The sequence below is a fragment of the Grammomys surdaster genome, unplaced genomic scaffold (assembly GCF_004785775.1).
Source record: "Grammomys surdaster isolate TR1022 unplaced genomic scaffold, NIH_TR_1.0 125941, whole genome shotgun sequence".
NCBI classification, from domain to species: domain Eukaryota; kingdom Metazoa; phylum Chordata; class Mammalia; order Rodentia; family Muridae; genus Grammomys; species Grammomys surdaster.
Genome location: NW_021620763.1, coordinates 3,530,526 through 3,537,241, shown reverse-complemented (window position 1 = coordinate 3,537,241; position 6,716 = coordinate 3,530,526). Strand labels below are relative to the sequence as shown.

General features: G+C 42.4%; 1 pseudogene; it reads left to right on the top strand.

Moving 5' to 3' along the window:
• The first annotated feature begins 4,395 nt into the window (after positions 1-4,395).
• On the top strand, positions 4,396-6,001 carry LOC114608909 (annotated as a pseudogene).
• The last annotated feature ends 715 nt before the right edge of the window (positions 6,002-6,716 follow it).

Sequence of the window (6,716 nt, the reverse complement as noted above, 5' to 3'; positions counted from 1 at the left end):
CATAATGCATTCTCTACCACATGGGAGGTGCTGTACTTAGCATCCTATATGGAAATTTGATAATAAAAGAATAAAATGCCACCCATTGCTTCTGCATTAAGTGGCCTCACTGCAGTGATTATCTCCATGGCTGCTTGGCTGAGGCCCTGCATCTAGAAACAGAAAACAGAGTAAGTGGGGCTTTCTCTCTCAATAATCTGTGGAGGTGACATCAGTAAATGGGTCTTTCTTGCTGCTCAGGAGTTACTCCACTTTTCATATTCAGTCTTAACATGGTAGTGGGCTGGGAGCTAGCCTGGAATGCACAGTCTTTCTCAACATTGACCTTAATGGGAGCCAATGATCTTAAGGTCCTTGAGAACACATTAGCAGCACTTCAGGGCCTTTGGATAGATAATACAGGGTTGTGACTTCATAGGAACCGACAGACTAAGTGGCAGGGAAACAGAAACACACAGCATAGGCATTCAGCAGAGCCCTTTGAACAAGAAGGCTCCCCAGAGGGGAAATATCAAGATGAATTTTAGATTATGGGTAGGAGTCAGACAAAGGAATCTTAGGAATGGGTCAGCATGTACATTAACCTAGAGCAGTGCTTCTCATCCTGTGGATTACAATCTCTTTGGGGATCACATATCAGACATCCTGTATATCAGGTATTTACCTTGCAATTCATGATAGTAGAAAATTACAGTTATGAAATAGCAATAAAGATAATGTTCTGGTTGGGGGGTCACAACCTGAGAAAACGTATTAAAAGGTCACAGTGTTAGGAAGGTTGAGAACCACTGCCCTGGAGGCTTAAGAGAAGGTTGTGGAGTTAAAGAATACTGTGGTATTGTGTTCCTTGACATATGAATATGCAGGTATGTCTAGAGCAGCAGGTGTCTAGCATCACAGATACTATCCAAGCTTGGGTTGGCCTTCCCATTACTTCAGATATGTCTGCCTATACCACACTAGCCTGTCCTGTTTTCTCAAGGTAAACAAATGAATCTCAAAATCTTTTTCTTTGATTTTCTGGGTTCTCTGTGTCTTCTGTGTCACCACATATGTGTGCTGAGCTCCTATGAGACAGTTCCCAGCATCATGCCTGGACTGTGGTAGCATTCACTGGCCTCTGCTGGGCCTGGTGCTGTTCTCATGGAGTCATGGTTAGCAGCTGGTTGAAAAGTGTGCCTTTTACTTGTCCCTACATAGCTTTAACCAAGAGAGGCATGAAGAAGACTGAGACCCCTGTCCTACTTCTCAGAACAAGAAAACATTGGAAACAACTAATCTGGGATTTGTGCTTTGCCTTATGACTTTCGTGAGATTTGCTCAACTGATGCCAGCAACATCTGGATCAGGGAGCACATCTGGTCCTACTGTAATAAAAGGAGGGCTGCTTGGCTGAGTTTTCCCCAGAAAGAGGTCCAGGGTGCAGAGCATTGGGGAGGGTGAACAAGCCCCAGCAGTAGCTCTCAGGAATGGGCACCAGGCAAGTGGCATTGCCCAAGGAGGGAGTAGTCCTTCCACCAGGCTAAGCTGAGCCAGCTTTTCCCTACTCTTCACTTTGACTCAGCTGGTTCTTTCTCCCCTGCACCCGTTCAAGCCTCTCACTGTCAAGGCCTTTTTAGGCCTCTTCTGCCACCACTGTCACTTGGCAAGTATCTGCCCACAGCATGAGCAAGCCTGTGACAGGTCCTGAGCCTGTTGCACAAGCTTTCTCCAGCATTATAATAAAAAGAAAAGGCCCAGCATCCAGAGAGCCAAATGCACATAGGAGTGATGTCAAAGTTTAAGACGATAGGAGAAGGCTGACTTTTTGTTGCCATAAAAATTCCTTTGCAGATATTATGACTACAATTTGTTAATAAAAAATAATATTGTTTTTATTTCCTTTTCTTTCTTTCCAGATTCTTTTTAGTCTACTCTATTGCCAACCCCCAATAAATTACAAGCTAAGCACTTAAAGCTCACTACTTTCAGAAGCAACTGTGCTTCGAAGATAGATTCTAGGAGCCAACTGGTACAGAAATAAAAGGTTTCCAGCATCTTCTTAGCATGGCTGAGCATTTTTGAAAGGGGTAGGTGTAACGTTCTGAACCTTCACAGCTGGTAACGATCATGGTGGTCATTTGGTATAAGTTTCCACCCAATAGAGGAATTCTGTCTGCAGCACCCAGAACGCCTCAATCACTTCCAGTTATGGGAACTCGCTTCTCCACAGGACAGATACTGTCTCATTGGATGGATTCAATTGCTGTAAGATTTCTTTTTTTTAATTTCATTGACAGATCTCCCTTCCTAAAGATAATTTTTAGGTGTCTAGCATCTTGTTCTTACAATGATGCTAACAAGAATTCTTTTTTCTTGCCTAGAACACAAAACAAGGGTGTTCCAACCTAGAAGCAGAATGAATTGCTAGAACTACAGGGTAAATAAATGTCCAGACTAAAAGAAAAGTCAGATTGTTTCTCAGTGTGCATCTGTTATTCCTCGTTCCCACGGTGTATAGTTTGTGGTTTTCCTTTCTTTTAAATTAATTAAAATTCTCTCTCTCTCTCTCTCTCTCTCTCTCTCTCTCTCTCTCTCTCTCTGTGTGTGTGTGTGTGTGTGTATGTGTGTGTGTGTGTGTGTTAAATCTTACAATGAAACACATGCAGAAGTTGTAGGCAGAGTCTCTGCTGCTCGGCTACCTGGCCTGTGAGCTCTGAACAACTCTCTTGTCTTCCTCTCCCATCACCTAGTAGGAACACTATTGGTTGGTTGGTTGGTTGGTTGGTTGGTTGGTTGGTTGGTTGGTTGGTTCGTTGGTTGGTTGGTTGGTTGGTTCGTTGGTTGGTTCGTTGGTTGGTTGGTTGGTAGAGTAGTTGTTTGTTTGGTAATCCATTGTTATTATTTTATAATAATTATATATAATTAGTGCTGCTCAGGGGATTACTGGCTGATTTTGTTGGTTTGATCTTGTGTAGGTCTTGAGCAGGTAATCATAACTTCCATGAATTCATGCGTACAGCAGCCAATGTCATGTTCAGACGACAGGATTTCACAGTACTTCCTCTGACTCTTGCAGTCTTCCTTTCCCCTCCTCCACAATATTCCCTGGGCCTTGCAGGGTTGGTATAGATGTTAAGGGTTAAGTACTCACTGGTCACTTGTTCTCAGCCTTTTGGCCAGCTACTGGTTTCTGCACTGCTGCTCATTGCTCGGAGAAGTTTCTCTGGCCAAGGCTGAAAGTGGTCCTAGCTTATGAGTACAAATATAAATACATGGAATGTTCAGTCATAGGACAACGTTCCCCTTCCCAAGACTCAGAAATAATCGAGAAAGATGAGGCAGAAAGATTCTAAGAGCAAATAATATACTACTCTTCAGATAAGACTTACATATTTCTTTTTAAATACAATTTTGAATTGATTTTTTGAGAATTTCATATTTGCATAATAATTTTGAAAGATCAAAGAGGACCAGAGCAAAACAGTGTCTTCTGGACAGGACTACCACACTCACAGCCTCGCAGCAGCTATATCTGCCTGCACAAGACCTATACAAGATCAAGTCAGTCAGCACTCCAGGGTGCAGGGAAGCTCATGGGCCCTCACTGCTAACTAAGAAGCTACTGATTGACTATTGGTGGCTTTTAGGGGAGAATCAGTTTTCTTTATGGTGTGACCCTGATATGTCTATCACATTCTAGTGGCTGGCCCACACCCATGAGTATATGGACAGAAAAAAAATGTACTGGGTGGGTTACTCAGAAGCACACACACATGTACACATGCATGCACGCACACATACCCCAAAGAGAAAAAGTTGAAAGGGAGAGAAAGGCCTGGATCTAAGAGAAGTGTGGAGTGAATATGATCAAAATACATTGTATGCAAGTATGACATTCTCAAAAAAATCAATTCAAAATCTTATTTAAAAAGAAATGTGTCTTATCTGAAGATTAGTATTTTATTTATGTTTTATTGTATTTCAAAACATGCATCTTTCACATTTCATCTTATAACACATCTAGAATTGACTCTATGTGTAGAGTGGGATATGAACTTATTAATGATTTTTTGTGTATGTGAATAACGAATGGTCTCAGCATCATTTGTTAAGAAGTTATCTCCTAGTCTTCTTTGAGTGCTTGCATCCACTTTCCAGCAAGTCTGTTGGGAACTCCTTCTACAGCTAGCCTTTTGGGACTGAGAAATGACTCGACTCTTGGACTTCGATTCACAGCTGACCTTTGTTGGTTTATTTGAACTACAAACCTGTGGCTGCCACAGTTTCAGCTCAAAGAGCTGCAAAGCCTAGAGGGTCCTTAGGTCAGGGCATCTGTACACTGAGCGTTTATTCTATTGTGTGCCTCATTGTGGGAAAGACTTGCCCTCTGGAAGCTGTGATTTGCTCTTGAAGATGCAGAAGAAGAGCACGCTCAGCTTTTTACCTGTACCTACTCAGCTATCTCAGGAACAACTTGAAGCTGAAGAAAGGGCAAGATCTCAGAGAGCACTACAGACCTCTCTGGATTTGTCTCCAAGGGAGCCTCCCTTATATGGATACAGGAAAGGCTAGATCCCATGATTGCCAGAGGATTTTGGAGATGGAGGTGCTTTCCCTGAAATCCATGTGGCCCAGTATCCTCTGGATATGGGGCGACAGAAAGAAACATCCAATGTTCTGCCCATTCATTTCGATCAGGAAGGGAAAATTAAATATGACACAATTGCTCGACAAGGACATTCCAAAGACAAGGTCATTTATAGCAAATATACTGACCTTGTTCCAAAGGAGGTTATGTAACCAGATGACCCAGAACTGCAAAGGCCCAATGAGGAGACAATTAAAGAAATTACAGAAAGGACAAGAGCAGCCTTGGAGAAGATCATAGCAAAGAAGATTGCTGTGGCCAAGCCTGTTCATGCAGCTGAGAAGCTGCCTCCTGCCCAGTATATCCAGTACATGCCATCTCAGCAATGAAAAACATTTAATTCGGGAGCTAAACAGAGAGTTATTCGGATTGTTGAAAGGCAGAAGCCAATGGAGCCTCCAAAATTCAGGATCAATAAGAAAATTCCCCAGGGGCCCCCTTCTCCTCCTGTACCTGTAATGCACTCTCCTCCTTGGAAAACGAGTGTAGAAGAACAGAAGGAATGGAAGATCCCACCATGTGTGTCCAAGTGGAAGAACTCGAAGGGTTACACAATTCTACTGGATAAATGGGAGGCTGCTGATGGAAGAGGACTTCAGACTGTCCAAATAAATGAAAAGTTTGCCAAATTAGCTGAAGCACTATACATTGCTGAACAGAAGGCTTGAGAAGCAGTGGAAATGCGAGCCCAACTAGAGAAAAAGATGGCTCAAAAAGAAAAGGAGAAACATGAAGAGAAACTTAGAGAAATGGCCCAGAAAGCCAGAGAAAGGAGAGCTGGGATCAAAACCCATGTGGATAAAGAGGATGGAGAGGCCCGTGAAAGAGATGAAATCCATCATGACAGGTGCAAAGAGGCAGCACAACCAGAACCTTTCCAGGGCAGCTCCTGATAAGAGGTCAAAACTACAGAGAAATGAAAATTGAGATATCAGTGAAGTCATTGCTCTTGGTGTGCCCAATCTTCGAACTTCCAATGAAGTTGAGTATGACCAAAGGCTCTTCAACTAATCCAAGAGTATGGACAGTGGATTTGCAGGCAAAGAAGATGAAATTTACAATGTTTATGATAAGGCCTGGAAAGGTGGCAAAGATATGGCTCAGAGTATCTACAAGCCCAGCAAAAATCTGGACAAGGACATGTATGATGACCTCAAAACCAGGATAAAGACCAACAGATTTGTTCCTGATAAGGAGTTTTCTGGTACAGACCATAGACAGAGGGGCCGAGAAGGACCAGTTCAGTTTGAGGAAGATCCTCTTGGTTTGGACACGTTTTTGGAAGAAGCAAAACAGCACCATGGCTCTAAAAGATGCTCTGATAGCAGTCACTCCAAGGAACGTGAGCATGAAGGCAAGAAGCAGAGGTAGCAGTAGAGGGGCCTCTTAAAACTAAATCTGACATATACCACAGAGGACTGGGTGGTCTGGCCTCAGTGAGGGAAGATGTACCTAACCCTTGAGACACTTGAGACCTCAGGGAGTGGGCACATCCTCTTGAAGCAGGGGGAAGAAGAATGGAATGAGGAACTGTCAGAGTGATGACCTGGAGGGGAATAAAGACTGGACTGTAAATAAGACTAAAGTTAAAAAACAAAACAAAACAAATCTCAGTGACAGATCCCAGCACTCTGTTTTATTCCATGAGATAGAAAAGTTGAATATTCTACAGCACAGTAGGGTTTTTTTTGCTTTGTTTTTAATAAAGAATGGGTTATGTTTCTGCTTCTCCAATCTTGCAGCACTTACAGAAAATACTGCCCTACAGATAATTGAGACTACTTCCATATGTGACAGTAATCCAGGGGTAAAATTTTCTGGTAAGAACTTTATGAATAAACTTTACAAATAACATCTCTCCAAATGGTGAGAGGGATAATGCTCACACACGGAAACTATGCTAGCACATACATTTGCCATGTTGTGCTCTTCTACTGTTCCATGGGGAAACTGAGGTCTTGCTTAGTACAGCTTGTTTGAAATAAAAACAAAAAAAGGTACACAAAAAAAGAAGTTCTCTCCTTACTTTCAGTTGATATAACTATACCATGAGCCAAAGTTCAAAGTAGGTGAACACTCACTGATA